The sequence below is a fragment of the Salvelinus namaycush genome, chromosome 13, assembly GCF_016432855.1.
Source record: "Salvelinus namaycush isolate Seneca chromosome 13, SaNama_1.0, whole genome shotgun sequence".
Taxonomy (NCBI): domain Eukaryota; kingdom Metazoa; phylum Chordata; class Actinopteri; order Salmoniformes; family Salmonidae; genus Salvelinus; species Salvelinus namaycush.
In genome coordinates, this window is record NC_052319.1 from 10,698,757 (window position 1) to 10,718,203 (window position 19,447).

The window sequence follows — 19,447 nt, forward strand, 5'->3', positions numbered from 1 at the left end:
GTCAGAAGTTTACATACACTAAGTTGACTGTGCCTTTAAACAGCTTGGAAAATTCCAGAAAATTATGTCATGGCTTTAGAAGCTTCTGATAGGCGAATTGACATAATTTTAGTCAATTGGAGGTGTACCTGTGGATGTATGTCAAGGCCTACCTTCAAACTCAGTGCCTCATTGCTTGACATCATTGGAAAATCAAAAGAAATCAGCCAAGACCTCAGGAAAAAAATTGTAGACCTCCACAAGTCTGGTTCATCCTTGGGAGCAATTTCCAAATGCCTGAAAGGTACCACGTTCATCTGTACAAACAATAGTACGCAAGTATAAACACCATGGGACCACGCAGCCATCATACTGCTCAGGAAGGAGACGCGTTCTGTCTCCTAGAGATTAACTTACTTTGGTGCGAAAAGTGCAAATCAATCCCAGAACAACAGCAAAAGACCTTGTGAAGATGCTGGAGGAAACATGTACAAAAGTATCTATATCCACAGTAAAACAAGTCCTATATCAACTTAACCTAAAAGGCCGCTCAGCAAGGAAGAAGCCACTGCTCCAAAACCGCCATAAAAAAGCCAGACTACGGTTTGCAACTGCACATGGGTACAAAGATCATGCTTTTTGGAGGAATGTCCTCTGGTCTGATGAAACAAAAATAAAACTGTTTGGTCATAATGACCATTGTTATGTTTGGAGGAACCTTGCAAGCCGAAGAACACCATCCCAACCGTGAAGCACGGGGGTGGCAGCATCATGTTGTGGGGGTGCTTTGCTGCAGGAGGGACTGGTGCACTTCACAAAATAGATGGCATCATGAGGACGGAAAATTATGTGGATATATTGAAGCAACATCTCAAGACATCAGTCAGGAAGTTAAAGCTTGTTCGCAAATGGGTCTTCCAAATGGACAATGACCCCAAGCATACTTCCAAAGTTCTGGCAAAATGGCTAAAGGACAACAAAGTCAAGGTATTGGAGTGGCCATCACAAAGCCCTGACCTCAAGCCTATAGAAAATTTGTGGCCGAACTGAAAAAGCGGGTGTGAGCAAGGAGGCTACAAACCTGACACAGTTGCACAAGCTCTGTCAGGAGGAATGGGCCAAAATTCACCCAACTTATTGTGGGAAGCTTGTGGAAGGCTACATGAAACGTTTGACCCAAGATGAACAATTTGAAGGCAATGCTACCAAATATTAATTGAGTGTATGTAAATTTCTGACCCACTGGGAATGTGATGAAAGAAATAAAAGCTGAAATAAATAATTCTCTCTACTATTATTCTGACATTTCACATTCTTACAATAAAGTGGTGATCCTAACTGACCTAAAACAGGGAAGTCTTACTAGGATTAAATGTCAGGAATTGTGAAAAACAGAGTTTAAATGTATTTGGCTAAGGTGTATGTAAACTTCCTTCTTCAACTGCATAGTATACTTCAGATATACTAGAAAAGTACATCTCATGTTTGAAGTATATTATTTTTATTTGTTTTATATTTAACTATACTTGAGCATATATTAAAATTTAAAAAATTATCGCTAGCTAACAAGATCTCATCTTAGAAAACATGCCATGGTTTCTGCCTAGAAATCTCCTCTGACTATTATTTAAGCCGTTATTGGAGGGACAGCACAGCGCACGAGCAAGGCCGAGAGATACAGGAGTTGGCAGCCCACAGGACCACTGGGAACCAGGGCTATATGTGCGTTCATTTTCACCTCTCAAAACGTAGGCTACTTCTAATAAAATTAACAAAGCACTCGCAAGTTTAGCTAGCTAGCTACTGTAATGAATAGCTAGTTGCAGATATGTCGATTTCAGAAACTGCAAATCTAATGTGCCTTTCTAATGATTGAAGGGCCGGATGCCGCTTGTTATAGACTTGAGCTCCCTCGCCTCTAGGCTACTGTATTGTGGGCGCAGTATTGACAACAGAAATGCTATGACCATTTCAATCTATCAATAACTAGCAATATGTAGTTCAAAAAGAGGTAGTCCAACTTTGGCTGCCTTTCATGTTCCATAAGGCATAAATGAGTATATGATGAGTTTTTCAACTGTGATTATTATCCAATTAAGCAGGTAAGCTTATCCACCAATTTAGCTCCCGACTGTGCATGCATGCATTGCATGATCAACGTTGCAAATGTGAAGCACAAGTCATTGATCATATAGGCCTGTCGCATATGTGGATGCTCATAATAGAGATGTATTTTTATTTCTAGGATCAGATACCTATATGAATGAATAGGCAATTCCATCTTAAATTCTGGTATTGGGCAATGTCCTATCAATTTCATGAAAAATATTTAACCTTTTCCCGGTTATTTCTATGGTCTCTGGTATAGTAATATGCTGCAGTTGATTGACTGGTTCCCCGAGTGACATCAAAGTCCATTGTTTCAGAACGCCAAACGTCCAGAACGTTCAAAAGTACTTTGCAATAACAATAATATGGTGCCTGGTGAAGGGTTTCCTTATCCCTGACCCCTTGTTTCATATACACCCTTTAACTCAAGTCTATTACAGGTAGTGTGGTAATAACACAATATTAACACAATTATTTTACAGGTAGTGTGGTATTAACACAAGTCTATTACAGGTAGTGTGGTAATAACACAATATTAACACAAGTCTATTACAGGTAGTGTGGTAATAACACAATATTAACACAAGTATATTACAGGTAGTGTGGTAATAACACCATTTGAATCCTTGTCTCGGTGGGAATTGGACAACATATCGCTCCATGGTGGAGGAGACCCTGGATGCTGCAGTCAAGGCCCATAACCTTTCTGCTGGCCCCAGTAAGACAGTGGGGCTGATGCTAGAGGGAGCTAAAGACTGGAGTCCTACCATGTACAGCCGCCTGGTACAGGACTACGGGATGAAGGTAGAGGTGGGCACAACAACTAGTAGCTGCACGGTTTCCTAAAATTCCCAAGTGTTCCATAAATCCCATATGGAAGATGCCCGATATCAGGAAGGAATAAGCAGAAAATCCAGAATCCTCCAACCTGGGAATTTTGCTTACCGGAATTGGCAACCTTAAGTAATCCTTAATAAGTAAACATCCCTTTTTCAGGACCCTGTCTTTCAAAGATAATTAGTAAAAATCCAAATAACTTCACAGATCTTCATTGTAAAGGGTTTAAACACTGTTTCCCATGCTGGTTCAATGAACCATAAACAATTAATGAACATGCACCTGTGGAACGGTCGTTAAGACACTAACAGCTTACAGATGGTAGGCAATTAAGGTCACAGTTCTGAAAACTTAGGACACTAAAGAGGCCTTTCTACTGACTCTGAAAAACACCAAAAGAAAGATGCCCAGGGTCCCTGCTCATCTGCGTGAACGTGCCTTAGGCATGCTGCAAGGAGGCATGAGGACTGCAGATGTGGCCAGGGCAATAAATTGCAATGTCCGTACTAAGACAGCTCTACAGGGAGACAGGATGGACAGCTGATCGTCCTCGCAGTGGCAGATCACGTGTAACAACCCCTGCACAGGATCGGTACATTCGAACATCACATCTGCGGGACAGGTACAGGATGGCAACAACAACTGCCCGAGTTATACCAGGAACGCACAATCCCTCCATCAGTGCTCAGACTGTCCGCATTAGGCTGAGAGAGGCTGGACTGAGGGCTTGTAGGCCTGTTGTAAGGCAGGTCCTCACCAGACATCACCGGCAACAATGTCGCCTATGGGCACAAACCCACCGTCGCTGGACCAGACAGGACTGGAAAAAAGTGCTCTTCACTGAAGAGCCGCGGTTTTGTCTCACCAGGGGTGATGGTCGTATTCGCGTTTATCGTCAAAGGAATGAGCGTTACACCAAGGCCTGTACTCTGGAGAGGGATCGATTTGGAGGTGGAGAGTCCGTCATGGTCTGGGGACGTGTGTCACAGCCTCATCGGACTGAGCTTGTTGTCATTGCAGGCAATCTCAACGCTGTGCATTACAGGGAAGACATCCTCCTCCCTCATGTGGTACCCTTCCTGCAGGCTCATCCTGACATGACCCTCCAGCATGACAATGCCACCAGCCATACTGCTCATTTTTTGCATGATTTCCTGCAAGACAGGAATGTCAGTTTTCTGCCATGGCCAGCGAAGAGCCCGGATCTCAATCCCATTGAGCACGTCTGGGACCTACCTGTTGGATAGGAGGGTGAGGGCTAGGGCCGTTCCCCCCAGAAATGTCCGGAAACTTGCAGGTGCCTTGGTGGAAGAGTGGGGTAACATCTCACAGCAAGAACTGGCAAATCTGGTGCAGTCCATGAGGAGTAGATGCACTGCAGTACTTAATGCAGCTGGTGGCCACACCAGATACTGAGTGTTTCTTTTGATTTTGACCCTCCCCTTTGTTCAGGGACACATTATTTAATTTCTGTTGGTCACATGTCTGTGGAACTTGTTCAGTTTGTCTCAGTTGTTGAATCTTATGTTCATACAAATATTTACACATGTTAAGTTTGCTGAAAATAAATGCAGTTGACCGTGAGAGGACGTTTCTTTTTTTGCTGAGTTTAGTTGAAATGATTAATTGAGGTGCCAACTTTAAAGTACGGTCTGCCATAATTGTATGACATCAATTTGTAGCACTATACTAATGAATAGTCAGGCCCATTTGTAAAGCTAAATTGCATGGCTCCCTAAATACATAAATCCAGACAATCCCGGAAGCTGGTGTCAAATGAAAATGATGCCATCAGTTCCCTGACATCCCAATGTGTTCATCTTGCCCAGTGAGTGAATTAAACATCGGTGCTTTCAGCACAGTAGATTAGAGGTGCTAACAGTGCAGCTTGCTCTGTCTCTGTCAATGCATCACTCAGGCTCTGTACTCCTGACAATACACTCACATCTGCAGGACAGTCCACGCCATGTTAGACTTCAAATGAACTGTACAATGACCTGCAAATGACAAGCCGAGAGAGTTGCAGCCCCATGTGATTTAGTGTGAATGAGTTTTAACCCTTCGTTAGCGAGGAAGAGGGGAGAAAGCATAGTCTATGATCCTGATGTTGCCGGAATGTTTAAAAAGGTCAATATGCTGATATATTTTGACAGCATGTGACCTTTAGTTAAAAAAGTAGCAAAACCGGTTGAATTGAAATAACTTCTTCTTTGTTTAGTTCTGGCACATAATGTATCATAGTCAAAGCATGCTGTCTCCTCTGCAGCCATCTCCCAATGAGTGACTCGACTGTTAATACATCGTATTGATCTCATATCAAAAGGTGCTATTTAAATGCAACAGATTTCCCAGGGACCATTGGCCCATTCTGTTTGGATTTGAACTGAATTGCAAATGTGTCTGTGGTGACCAGGTGGCCCAACATCTGGCCTCTACTAGGCTTAGCGGAGATGCCAGCAACCGGATGCATCCGGTTTTCAGGAATACAGCTAATTCAACCTAGCTTCCGTTTCCGCTGAAATACGGATGTAGGAACTCCGCTCAAGCGTTTTCTTTTATGCCTGCTATGTTAGGTTAGGCCTCTGCCTACGGAGGGAGGGCCTACGAGGTCGCCGAAATGGCCCATGTCACCAGCAAGGGATGGCCCTTCGTGCACAAGCACCTTGTATCTAAATTCCCATACATTGAGATTGAGGTTTGTATGTACATCATATATAGGGTTGAATAATCCCGGTAGCTTTCCCAAAATTCCCAACCAGGATTTCTGGAAAACCTGGTAATTTAGGAAACGTTACCAGAGTTAACCTAAAATCAACAGAGCAGAACAGTGAATAAGTGAGTGACAAGAGGTGCATTAAGAACATGTATAGACTAAGCATTATATTTTCTAGTTCCAGAATTCCATTAAAGAGTATGTATCCACGGCCATATTGTTTCCAGATCCAGTATGCCATCAAAGAGTATGCATGCACAGTCATCGATGTGATCGTCAGGCGCACGTGGCTGGGCTTCCTGAACGTGTAAGCGGCCGAGGAGGTCCTCCCACGCATTGTAGGCATCATGGGAAAACAGCTGGTGTGGAGCAGGCAGTGAAAGAGGGTGAGCTGCACCACCATTTTGTTTTTTTTACACATCTATTGTACAGTATATTGTAGGGATGGGTTAAGAAGGAAAGACGTGGTGGTTTGAGTGGAGTGTTGTCTGTGAGATAGGGTTGCAAAATTCCAGTAACTTTTCCAAAATTCCCAACATTACGGAAATCCTGGTTAGGGGATTCCCAGTTTTTTGTTTTTTTTGGACACACCTACTCATTCCAGGGTTTTTCTTTATTTTTACTATTTTCTACATTGTAGAATAATAGTGAAGACATCAAAACTATGAAATAACACATATGGAATCATGTAGTAACCAAGAAAGTGGTAAACAAATCAAAGTATATATTATGTTTGAGATTCTTCAAAGTAGCCACCCTTTGCCTTGATGACAGCTTTGCACACTCTTGGCATTCTTTCAACCAGCTGTGGAGAATCTCAAATATAAAATATATATATTTGTTTAAGACTTTTTTTGGTTACTATTTGGTTACTATGTGTTATTTCATAGTTTTGATGTCTTCACTATTATTCTACAATGTAGAAAATAGTAAAAATAAAGAAAAACCCATGAATGAGTAGGTTTGTCCAAACTTTTAACTGGTCCCAGATTTTCTTGCTTATTCCCTTCTGATTCCGGGAAATCTTCCAATCGGGATTCCTGTAATCTTGGGAATTATGGGAAAGTTAGTGGAATTTTGCAACCCTATCTCACAGACAACACTCAAACCACCACGTCTTTCCTTCTTAAACCATTCCTACAATTCACTGTACAATAGAAATGTGAAAAACAATCCTATTGACTGCCATTCCCAGTATCTCTCTCCCATTCCCCCACTGATATTCCTACTCAGATATTCCCGCACATGCATTTGATCAACCTCACATTAACCCGGATACGTTTGATCTTTAAAAGGCCATTAATTGGCTTTGGTCATTACCATAGGTTAATTACTGAGATTTGCTCTGTGCTGTTACTACATTCACACTGTAATCATATGCATCTAACAAAAGCCATTCACTACTTGGGTATCCACTAAATAGGTATTGTGTTGATATTTCTATTCCAGTCTAGGTTTTGTTTGTATTAGGCTATTAATAGAGAAACACCTAACTAGAGCTTGTTTGATTCTCATGGATTCAGATGGGGCCTCACCCTTCCTCTAATTCTACTCCTGCAGTAGGACCACTGAAACTTTAGCCCAGTTGTGGAGTGATTGTTGTCTGCATTCCTCAGAGCACCTTTACCAATCCATGACCAAGTCAAACTAAAAGCTAACCGGACGTGAAAGTATTAATTCACTGACCCCTGTTTTGACTGTAATTATGGATTCAGGTGTAGCTACTAGCTACAGTATTCGTGGTAGATTTCAGCCTACCTGTTTGTACAGTATGTGAGTGTCTGAGTGTCTGCTATGTGATGAATGTGTGCTCATGTGTGTCAGTAGTGCTGGTGCTGCTGTGATTAATGTCTTGTCTTCAAATGGCCCTTCACCTTCATGTTATGTGTACTTCCTGTAGGAGAAGTTAGCTGCAGCCAAACAGTTTGTGTACTATGAGATTGGCCTCGCTTCGAGCAGCTGACCGACACCCTCACTCCTGCTTAGGTGGACAAATAAGACAGACACTCTGCTCTCAACACAAATGTGACTTCCTCCCGGAGACCGGGGTTCAAGCGCAGAGTCGACTCTGTATTCCCTTGTAACTAAAGTCTAAATAAAGCCTGAAATTATATTTGGGGGAAAAAGACACAGGCTGAGGAGAGGACTCCTCCACACTACTGTCCCCTTCTCCCCTCTCCTTCCCTGTCTCTCTCAGAGGTCTAGCCGTGCGCAGCGCCAACTGCCACCTACCACTTAATTTCTTCTGTCAACAGGTATATGAAAAGGTTCCGGAAGTTTGACAAAGAAAATAAGGGCTTCCTCACAACACCGTGGATGTTCAGCGGGTATTAGAGGTAACGAACGATCATCAGTCTCATTTTGCATTTCCCTTTGTCCTCTCTTCTGAAGTGTGTGTGTGTGTATTTAGTAGTGGGCCGCCACGCAGCGCTGCTCTGACGATCCTCTTTTAGCTCAGTAACCATGACACTCCGTCTCTGTCACGCATGCGACAGCAGCGCTCCCTCCAACTGATCTCAGACATGAGGAGCAGGTGGGCTAATTACGAGTATTAGTTGTCAAATGATGTTTGAAGTATCATTCAGGCCCTCCGACATAAGGTAATGGTCATATGCAATGGAATGTGCCATTGTAATCTTTGGACCTAAAACAACTTTAAAATGGTCAATAAAATGATATAATGGTGATAATAACAACAGAATTTGCCATGCACACGTGAATTATCAGATGTTGATTACCATTGATTGCCGTGGTGATGTTAGTAGTAGCTCCTGCAGTTTGAACGGCATGTTGTGGAAAACATTCAAGAAGTGTTTGGTTTGAAACCCACTGGGGTATTACTATCGGGAGTATTTAATGTAGGTGCCTGTCGTTAATCCCAACCTATTCACATCCATTCCATTGAAAGTGTATGGATTAGCTGTATATAAAGATTCATCTGGCAACAGGCCTCTGCAAGAGACCCCTCTTCTCTCTACTAATTGAGCTGTGGGTTGGCTGTGGGGGTTGTGTGGGAGTTTCTGTCAACACAATATCTAAATTAAATGTGTTTCGTTGCTAGGGAGCAAATACCGGGGTGACATATTCATAAGAAGCCTCCTCTCAGATATGATATGAATATACTGGATGTGTGTCACTCGGGATATTACCGTCGCTGAAGTGACTTGATGAGACCATGGTCTGCGTCCCAAACGGCACCCTTTTCAGCCCCATTGGCCCTGGTCAAAAGTGGTGCACTATAAAGGGAATAGGGTGCCATTTGGGATGCCCCCATGTGGTTCATAGCTCTGGTGTTTGAGATGGAGACACAGCAACTGCACCAGTCTACTGACGTCGGTTCTCAACTATGTTTCCTTTGTTTCAGAGTATCAATGTCTACATAGATGCAGACACACTCCATGGAATTCTGAATGAAGTTGACCTCAATGAAAATGGTGGAATTTAACAAATTCTTGCAGGTACAGTATATGTATTTTGTCCGATTATAATCATTTCTATGTTGGGTGTTTTGTGCTAAAAATCTCTTAAATCCCAAATCCCTGCAATATTTTTTGTTGTTGTTGGTCTCTCTATATATGTTTTGTCTATCCTAAAAGATGTCCACTATAAAAAAAACAATATACATTTTTAAGTTTTCTATTGTGTATAATAGTTCATGGTTTGAATAGACGTGTGTGCCTGCATATACACGCACCCATGTGTGTGTGTGTGTGTGTGTGTGTGTGTGTGTGTGTGTGTGTGTGTGTGTGTGTGTGTGTGTGTGTGTGTGTGTGTGTGTGTGTGTGTGTGTGTGTGTGTGTAAGTGCGTGCATGTATACGTGTATACGTGTGTGTCTGTTAGAGAGAGAGTAAAGTGCACACACACACACACACACACACAAATGTGCTCCCTCCCTCCCTCTTCTCTCCTCTCCTCTTGACACTGCCAGGCTTCTCCTGCTCGGTGACAATGATGAATGCAGAACATGAGACACATTAATGCAGGGGATTCTGGTCAATGTCAGCCCTTTCTTCACTGTGTCAAGTTAAACAAACAAGATCAAGGCAAAGGGAATGGTAATTGTCCCTCAAGAGATAAGAGACGTGCTATGAAGGCCCGTTATGGGGATCCTCCTCCATGTTAGTCCTAAACATGGTCAGACTTCCTCTGCCACTAGGCTCTGGGATGGAAAGTTCACTTTACCACCGCTGAGGACCCTGCTCTTAGAAACAATGTTCCGTATTCACAAAGTGTCTCAGAGTACGAGTGCTGGTCTAGGATCAACTTCCCCCTGTACATGTCATCTTATTCATTATGATTTTAAAGGCACAACTGATCCTAGATCAGCACTCCTACTCTTAGACACTTAGGGCCCGATTCAGATTTAGGAAATCTATTCCTTTTTATGTGTTTTTATTTAAGCACTTCTCAGTAGTTGACATTCAGATTTACCGTATGCAGGTGCATAATGGGCTTTGCAGCTCTCCGCGCACTGAATACATTGAATTAAACTGCTGAAAACCAATTTTCTAGTGGAATTTTCATTCAATAGGGGTTTCAGTACATTTATCTAAAGCCATCCCTGTAAATACGGTGTACCTTTTAATTATAATTTTATCGACAGACAGACAGAAAGAAAGCCATCTAAATACACGGGTATTCGTCTCCATTTCAGCACCAGTTGGTACATTTAAAAATACTCAGATCTTGTGGATTATCTAGTGTTCAGGAAAGTATTTACGAATCATACATCAACAGGGTTTGAGAGCCTGTACGCATTAAATATATTGATGAATTAAAAATACAATGGTTTGCCAAAAGTTGCCATATTCAATTGTTCAATCAAAGAAATATTGGAAGATGAGAAAAGTGTACAATAGTGGATGAACAATAAACCTATAAATTTACCTTAATCCTGACTAATCATTGAACTGTGATGAAACCGGTCCAGTGGTCGTGTGCCAGGCTCAAGGTTTAAACTGCTATCTAATGTCGGCGTTCCATAATCAAGTTGGCTACATGCCCCAAATGATTGCCCAACTTGTAATACATTAGCCTAATATGATCCACTATTGCTAGCGACTCTAACTAATGAAATTATGCTAAATGTAGACTACACTTTCGTCAACGCACTAAAGTGAGAATTATTACGGGGCGGCAGGTAGCCTGGTGGTTAGAGCGTTGGGCCAGTAACCGAAAGGTTGCTGGATCGAATCCCTGAGCTGACGAGGTCAAAATCTGTTGTTCTGCCCCTGAACAAGGCAGTTAACCCACTGTTCCCCGGTAGGCCGTCATTGTAAATAAGGATTTGTTCTTAACTGACTTGCCTAGTTAAATACAATTATGTATGTGGGTATTTCTGACAGTGGCTACTGATAGTAGCTAATATTTAATATGATAGAAATTGTATTATTATTATTTTTAAGTCAGCGCATATAATTTAAAACATTCCAGAGTGCATAAATCAATTTGGTAGATTCGGCGCTACTTCCAGTGCCCACAGGTTTCCATAGGCTACAGCCTTGGCTTGAGTCTCCAAATTTCAGCCCAACAAATTATGAAGCCATAGGCTTACAATTACAATTCTGAATAACGACGCAGCTATTTACTGTATACATACGTCACTGTGGAAAAGATGCTGAAATACCTGTCATGTTGACATGCTTTTCAGTTTGCTGAAATATGACTGGTTTCACGTTTGTCTCCAGGGATCACAAAATAGATCTAAAACAATTGTCATTTATATTTACAATCCCCTTCTCCAAACATATTACTCATTTACCTATCGCTTATCAATAGTTCTTATCAATTCATAAATTACAGTGCATAGAGGTTGGTGTTATTTTGATCAGAAAAAATGTAGTCTAGGTTTTTCCACTTGGAACCTACAGGTTGCTTGGCATAATTCATAGTTTCCTCACACTTGAAGGTGTCACGTTCCTGACCTTATTTCCTTTATTTTGTCTTTGTTTAGTATGGTCAGGACGTGAGCTGGGTGGGCATTCTATGTTATGTGTTTCTATGTTTAGGTTCATTGTTAATTAGCCTGATATGGTTCTCAATCAGGGGCAGGTGTTTTACGTTTCCTCTGATTGAGAACCATATTAAGGTAGGCTGTTCACACCGTTTGTTTGTGGGTGATTGTTCCTGTGTTAGTGTTTATGCCACACGGGACTGTTTAGTTTGTGAGTTTGTTCCTGTTCGTGCGTTCTTCGTTGTCTGTAAGTTCTCATGTTCAGGTCTGTTTACGTCGTTTGTTGTTTTGTAGTTTATTAAGTGTTTTTCGTCTTCATTATTATTATTTAAATAAATCATTATGTCTTCATACCTCGCTGCATATTGGTCCGATCCTTGCTCCTCCTCAGACGAGGAGGAAAATGAACGTTACAGAATCACCCACCAACCAAGAACCAAGCAGCGGGGTATCAGGCAGCGGCAGCAGGAGCAGAGAAAGGAGGAATGGACATGGGAAGACGTTTTGGACGGCAAGGGTTGCTACACATGGGAGGAGATCCTGGCTGGAAAGGATCGCCTCCCATGGGAACAGCTGGAGGCAGCTAGGAGAGCAGAGGCAACCGGAGAGAGGAACCGGCGTTATGAAGGTACGCGGCTAGCACGGAAGCCTGAGAGTCAAGTCCAAAAATTTCTTGGGGGGGCGGGGGGGGGGGGGCTACAAGGAAGTGTGGCGAAGTCAGGTAGGAGACCTGCGCCAACTCCCCGAGCTTACCATGGAGAGCGAAAGTACGGGTAGACACCGTGTTATGCGGTAAAGCGCACGGTGTCTCCTGTACGTGTGCTTAGCCCGGTGCGGGTTATTCCACCTCCCCGCACTGGCCGGGCTAGATTGAGCATTGAGCCAGGTGCCATGAAGCTGGCTCAATGCGTCTGGTCTCCAGTGCGTCTCCTCGGGCCAGCATACATGGCACCAGCCTTACGCATGGTGTCCCCGGTTCGCCAACACAGCCCATTGCAGGTTATTCCACCTCCCCGCACTGGTCGGGCTACGGGGAGCATTCAACCAGGTAAGGTTGGGCAGGCTCGGTGCTCAAGGGAGCCAGTACGCCTGCACGGTCCGGTATATCCGGCGCCACCTCCCCGCCCCAGCCCAGTACCACCAGTGCCAACACCACGCACCAGGCTTCCTGTGCGTCTCCAGAGCCCTGTTCCTCCTCCACGCACTAGCCCTGTGGTGCGTGTCTCCAGCCCATTACCACCTGTGCCTACACCACGCACCAAGCCTCCTGTGCGTCTCCAGAGCCCTGTGCGCCCTGTTGCTGCTCCCCGCACTAGCCTTAAGGTGCGTGTCCTTAGCCCGGTACCACCAGTTCCGGCACCACGCCCTAGTCCTACTGTGCGCCTCAGCCGGCCAGAGTCTGCCGTCTGCCCAGTGCCGCCTGCACTGCCCGTCTGCCCAGAGCCGTCTGCGCTATCCGTCTGCCCAGCGCCGTCTGAACTGCCCGTCTGTCCTGAGCCTTCAAAGCCGCCCGTCTGTCCTGAGCCTTCAAAGCCGCCCGTCTGTCCTGAGCCTTCAAAGCCGCCAGTTTGTCCTGAGCCTTCAGAGCCGTCCGTCAGTCAGGAGCCGCTAGAGCCGTCCGCCAGACAGGAGCAGCCAGAGCCGCCCGCCAGACAGGAGCAGCCAGAGCCGCCCGCCAGTCAGGAGCCGCTAGAGCCGTCCGCCAGACAGGAGCAGCCAGAGCCGCCCGCCAGACAGGAGCAGCCAGAGCCGCCCGCCAGACAGGAGCAGCCAGAGCCGCCCGCCAGACAGGAGCAGCCAGAGCCGCCCGCCAGACAGGAGCAGCCAGAGCCGCCCGCCAGACAGGAGCAGCCAGAGCCGCCCGCCAGACAGGAGCAGCCAGAGCCGCCCGCCAGCCATGACCAGCCAGAGCCGCCCGCCAGCCATGACCAGCCAGAGCCGTCAGCCAGCCATGACCAGCCAGAGCCGTCAGCCAGCCATGACCAGCCAGAGCCGCCAGCCAGCCATGACCAGCCAGAGCCGTTAGCCAGCCATGACCAGCCAGAGCCGTCAGCCAGCCATGACCAGCCAGAGCCGTCAGCCAGCCATGACCAGCCAGAGCCGTCAGCCAGCCATGACCAGCCAGAGCCGTCAGCCAGTCCGGAGCTGCCCCTCAGTCCGGAGCTGCCCCTCAGTCCGGAGCTGCCCCTCAGTCCGGAGCTGCCCCTCAGTCCGGTCTTGCCCCTCAGTCCGGTCTTGCCCCTCAGTCCGGTGTTGCCCCTCAGTCCGGTGTGGCCCCTCAGTCCGGTGTTGCCCCTTAGTCCGGTGCTGCCCCTTAGTCCGGTGCTGCCCCTTAATCCAGTGGGGTTAATATGGAGGGTGGCCGTTAGGAGGAGGCCACGGAAGCGGGGATTGACTATGGTGGGGTGGGGACAACGTCCAGAGCCAGAGCCGCCACCGTGGACAGGGGCCCACCCAGACCCTCCCCTATAGGTTCAGGTTTTGCGGCCGGAGTCCGCACCTTGGGGGGGGGGGGGGGGTACTGTCACGTTCCTGACCTTATTTCCTTTATTTTGTCTTTGTTTAGTATGGTCAGGACGTGAGCTGGGTGGGCATTCTATGTTATGTGTTTCTATGTTTAGGTTCATTGTTAATTAGCCTGATATGGTTCTCAATCAGGGGCAGGTGTTTTACGTTTCCTCTGATTGAGAACCATATTAAGGTAGGCTGTTCACACCGTTTGTTTGTGGGTGATTGTTCCTGTGTTAGTGTTTATGCCACATGGGACTGTTTCGTTTGTTCCTGTTCGTGCGTTCTTCGTTGTCTGTAAGTTCTCATGTTCAGGTCTGTTTACGTCGTTTGTTGTTTTGTAGTTTATTAAGTGTTTTTCGTCTTCATTATTATTATTTAAATAAATCATTATGTCTTCATACCTCGCTGCATATTGGTCCGATCCTTGCTCCTCCTCAGACGAGGAGGAAAACGAACGTTACAGAAGGTGGTGGAATCATAAGGGCATTAAGTCAAGGTCACAATATGGCGTATCTGTAGACACGCCTCCGCCACACCTCCATTTCTTTGATCTTGCTGGCGTTAGCTTTTCCCATGCGTAAGTTCAAGGTCAGAAAACAGATAGAGAGAAAAGTGCATAAAAAGGGAATGAAGTTCCATTTGCATGTGCGTAACTCGGGTCTGAATTTCCCCCTCAATGAATACAGGCCAATGTCCATATTGCTCTTAGAAGAGGGGTTTGTCTCATACCAGAGACAGGGAAGCATTTGCATATAAACATAACATTGACATAAACATAACATCATTCTATAAACATCACATTGACTTCGCTCGGCGTATTAAGGAGGATTTCATTTGAGGTTGAGGTGGCATGACTTGTCTGAGCCCTTCGTTCCATGTGTCAGACGCGTGAACTTTTCGTGACGTGTTAAGAGCATATGCACTCTCTGCTGAAATCCAACTAATTAGGAGAAAGAATGGAAATATTTACATTAGGCTGTTAATTAAACTAAATATGAAACTCATCAATGCCATCAAATGGATGTTCATTTAGTAAGGATCATGCTGTGTGCTTGGAATCAAAGAAAATACAAATAAAACTGAATACCCATATTCATAAAGCAGTGCTGATTTAGGATCAGTTTGGCCTTTTCGATCACAATGAATATGATTATATGGATAGGGGGATCAGCCTTCCTCCTCGGACGCTTGATACATACAGCCCCTGGACCAAGTTATTTCTAAGATTGATTGGCTCCTAGAAGCTGGTTTGATCTTCATTAGTGTACTTTTTTTGAGTGGAAGAACCATTTATTTCCTGGTTTTCTAGTGTTGGATTAGTGTCCAGTGGCTGAAGGTTCTGTATATGGTGGTATGGTCTTCCTCACTTAAAGCCTGAGCTGACTTACAACCAGGATGGCCGGCAAGCTGAACATGTTCTAGCATGATAATGACTCAAAGAGTCTCTTGCTCTCACTCTCACTCTCACACTCACACTCACACTCACACTCTCTCTCACACTCTAAGATGCATCGTACACAGGGCCACGCTCCAGCCTCGTCAACCACATCTGTATGGGCTTTAAACAAATCCCTCTGACTTGTATGTTGCCGTGCCATACATGTCGGATTGTATTATATCATGAGCGTAATGTACGACATGACAAATGAAGTCTGAAGGGTTGGTTAAAGCACGTTTTGTATAGCAGTATACAGACCTGGGGACCAGGATGGCCTGCACAACCCAAAGATACTGAACTCTTACTGAACTTACCGTATATCTTCCATTGGAGTTTCTCTGCTGATACACATACGTAGCTGATGCCTCGCCTCGAATCTTGCAAACTTGCTTCGGTTATGCTTGATAGTTGTTTTAATTATTCATTGAGATATGAAATGACTTATTTATTTCAATGTGTCTATTTATTTGAGTATTTAGACATTGTTTGTGAATGTTTTCTAATGTATGCCTTTACCGTTATTTTTTAACATTCTCTAAAGGGCACACAACTGAATGTTGAATACAGTGCAAAGTAATGTGCAACGCATGTTGACAACGTGAATTGTGTAGCGTACTACTGTGCCCTTTTATACATTTTAGATACTGAAAATCAAAAGGTAGGCGTTTTCATACAAAATAGTGTATGCTGGATATTGTAATTTCGGACCACGCATTCATAAAATTCTATGGTTTACATTATGTAATGCAATGTAACTGTTCTAGTCGACGCAAGGCTTAGTTGTAAATGATAGCATGTTTCACTCACTGCCATTTACATCTATGTTTTATCCCTTTCAAATAGACTCTAAATGCTAGATTTGTATTATATTAATTTAGTCGACATCAAATCTGAAACAAATCAACAGTAAGCATGTTTAAATATTCCACAGTAGGTATGTAGATGTGATTGGTTCCTGGAAACATTATTGTCTTGCATGATTTTATTATACTGAATGGGATTAAGTGTTGTATTTGATGCTGGCTTTTAATTTCTGTATCTGTCTGTGCACTTGGTGTTTTTATGACTTAATTTATTACTTGTGGTTTGTCTGGTAAGCCACTTGCATTTATAGAGTAATAAGGGAATGTATTTAATGTGCCTTGCTTTCAGATCCAGTACGAATTGAGAGCATGAATCAACAGAGTTGATTAAGCCATACTCTCCCTGGCTTTTAAGCGTGCTTAATTTCACAGTAACTATAAATAAAGCAATTATTTTCTCATGCACACTGTTAAAGTAAAGATTTCATGTGTTTGCCACTAGTACGCCAATTGTTTATGAGGGCAGTTTCAAAGAGTTACATCTCTGACTGTCAATTCTTAATTAATCCACTTTGAAAGTTGACTAGAGAGCACGAGACCAATTCACTGAACCCGTGGTTGTTGTTGTTTTTTGTTTGTATGAATAAAGCTCACGTTGTTAGGGAATTGTTCTTAGACTACATCGATGGGAAATGTAAGGGTTAAACGCAGGGAGTTACAATGCATACTTCTGTTGGGCTTAATCTACAGATTGTTTCTCGCCAGCCATGCGGGTATTACGCAACGCTAACTCGTCAATAGCACGACAACAGTGCTATTCTCAAGACATAGTATGTGGGAGGGCTTATCCGCGCCTCTACTGCCAACTCCAGCACATGAGGATACTTGATGTATGACTTGGATTTACTCTTTTATTCGGGTGGTTGGATGGTCAGTTGTTGTTCTTATGCTGCCGGGTGACGTTTTGTCTTAGCAACGGAATATAAATTGAGTTGCTGAAGGAAGCAACTGCTTTCAGCAATAAGGACTCATTTGAATAAATAATGCTGGTAAATGAACCACTATCAAACTGCAACAGTTGTCTGTATTTTTTTTTTTTGTGAACAATCGTTTTTGAGTCGCTTTATCAGTACAGTCAATGAGAATAATAAAAAAATATATATGTTGTATCTATTTCTTACAATATGTTCTGTATTCCCTGATTCTAATAGAAATGTGTATCTGTTTCAATAGGAACAGGAGTGTCTCCTCCACTATATTTTTATATACATTGTGGTCCAGTGACTGATTCTAATGTGGACAGCTAACAAGACTATTGATCCAGCTATCTGGCGAGACAAACATAGCTTGTGTAGTGCCAGTTAGATAGCTCAGTGAGAGAGAGATACTGGCCAGCGAGGAGATCTTTCTCTCATAAAAAAAAACATAAAAAGGTCAAATTAATGTCCATACACACAGTAGTTTTGCAAAATATGTTAACTTTCCCAAAATTCCCAGGTTTTTTAAAATCCTGGCTGGAAGATTCCCAGAATCCGGAGGGAATAAGGAAGAAATTGGGAATTCTCCGACCAGGATTTCTGGAAAACTTGCCTTTGTTATATGATGAACTTTAAAAAAAAATCTGAACGGAAAATCTTATCAGATTTTGGAACCTATTCTATAGGATTTTAGAAGTCCAATAGGACTGGTTCCAAAATCTGATAGGATTTTTCTATTTGATTCTTGTATTTAAATCCTATTGGATCCTATTATATAGAATCCTATAGGATAGAATCTGATAGGAGTCCAATAGGACTGGTTCCAAAATCTGATAGGATTTTTCAATTTAATTCATGTATTGGAATCTCTGTGATTCAATACTATAGGATAGAATCTCATAGGAATCCAATTGTGCATAAGAGCATTTTCTTACTCTGTAAATGGTGAAACTAGGGAGAAATATACATTATCAGTCAAAAGTTTGGACACGTACTCATTCAAGGGTTTTTCTTCATTTGTACTATCTTCTACGTTTTTTTATATATTCTACATAGAATAATAGGGAAGACATCAAAACTATGAAATAACACATATGGAATCATGTAGTAACCAGAAAAGTGTTAAACAAACCAAAAAGTATTTTATATTTTAGATATTTCAAAGTAGCCACCCTTTGCTTTGAGGACAGCTTTGCACACTCTTGGCATTCTCTCAACCAGCTTCATGAGGTTGAAAACCTGAGATTCTCTGCACAGCCACAGCCTTGTGGTGAGCTGAGTGTGGCTAATTAACACTGCGAACTCATGCTAGCTGTGACATCATCAGTCACTCTTAAAGTGACAGGCTTTCTTACAGGTGAATAAAACAGAAATTAATGTTTAACTGTTGTTTCCGATAAACTAAAATGTTGTAATTCATGTTGCTGTATTGTACTGGAACTAATGACAACAAACTACAATTTAATGGGTTCAATTAAGAAAAAAGTTCCAATAGGATTCTGATAGAGGTGATACAAAATCATATAGGATTGTGAGAATCATATAGGGTCCAATAGGATTACTTTTGATTCCCAATAGGAAAAAAAGTAGTCCAATAGAATTCCAATAGGATTCTGATACAGGTGACACAAAACCCTATAGGACTGTGAGAATCCTATAAGATTCTAATGGAAAAAAAAAACACTAGTCCTATAGGATTTTTTGACTAGGGTGGGGATTTGGGGAAAGTCACCAGAATTTTGCAAGCAGTCTTCCACCATTATAGTCTTAAAATACCAATACCTAAATGCCCATAGACAAATAGCATACCACAGTTATTGAATGCCATCCACTGAACACAATGAACTCCTCATGCGGTATAACCGCTACCTTCCAAGAACATCTTATTCTCCACTGTTGTACACATACGAATGGTGTTGTGTATAGCCATGCATGCCTGTCTGAGTCTCCATATGTAATTCAAAAGTAATGGGCCAACGTTCATGGATGGGAGAATTCTACTTAACATTTTCTCTCGTAGCAAATGGGCGAAAGTCAAAATGAACCTGAATAGGCCTGTAAGACCTTAATATAAAAAGTTTGTGATATTTCCAGTTAAAGCAGGTAGCTTTCTACATACTGGTATA

At 43.2% G+C, this 19,447-nt stretch overlaps 1 pseudogene; it reads left to right on the plus strand.

Annotated features, from left to right (window-relative positions):
• LOC120057757 overlaps positions 1–19,447 on the plus strand; it is a 71,526-nt pseudogene that overhangs the window by 32,278 nt on the left and 19,801 nt on the right.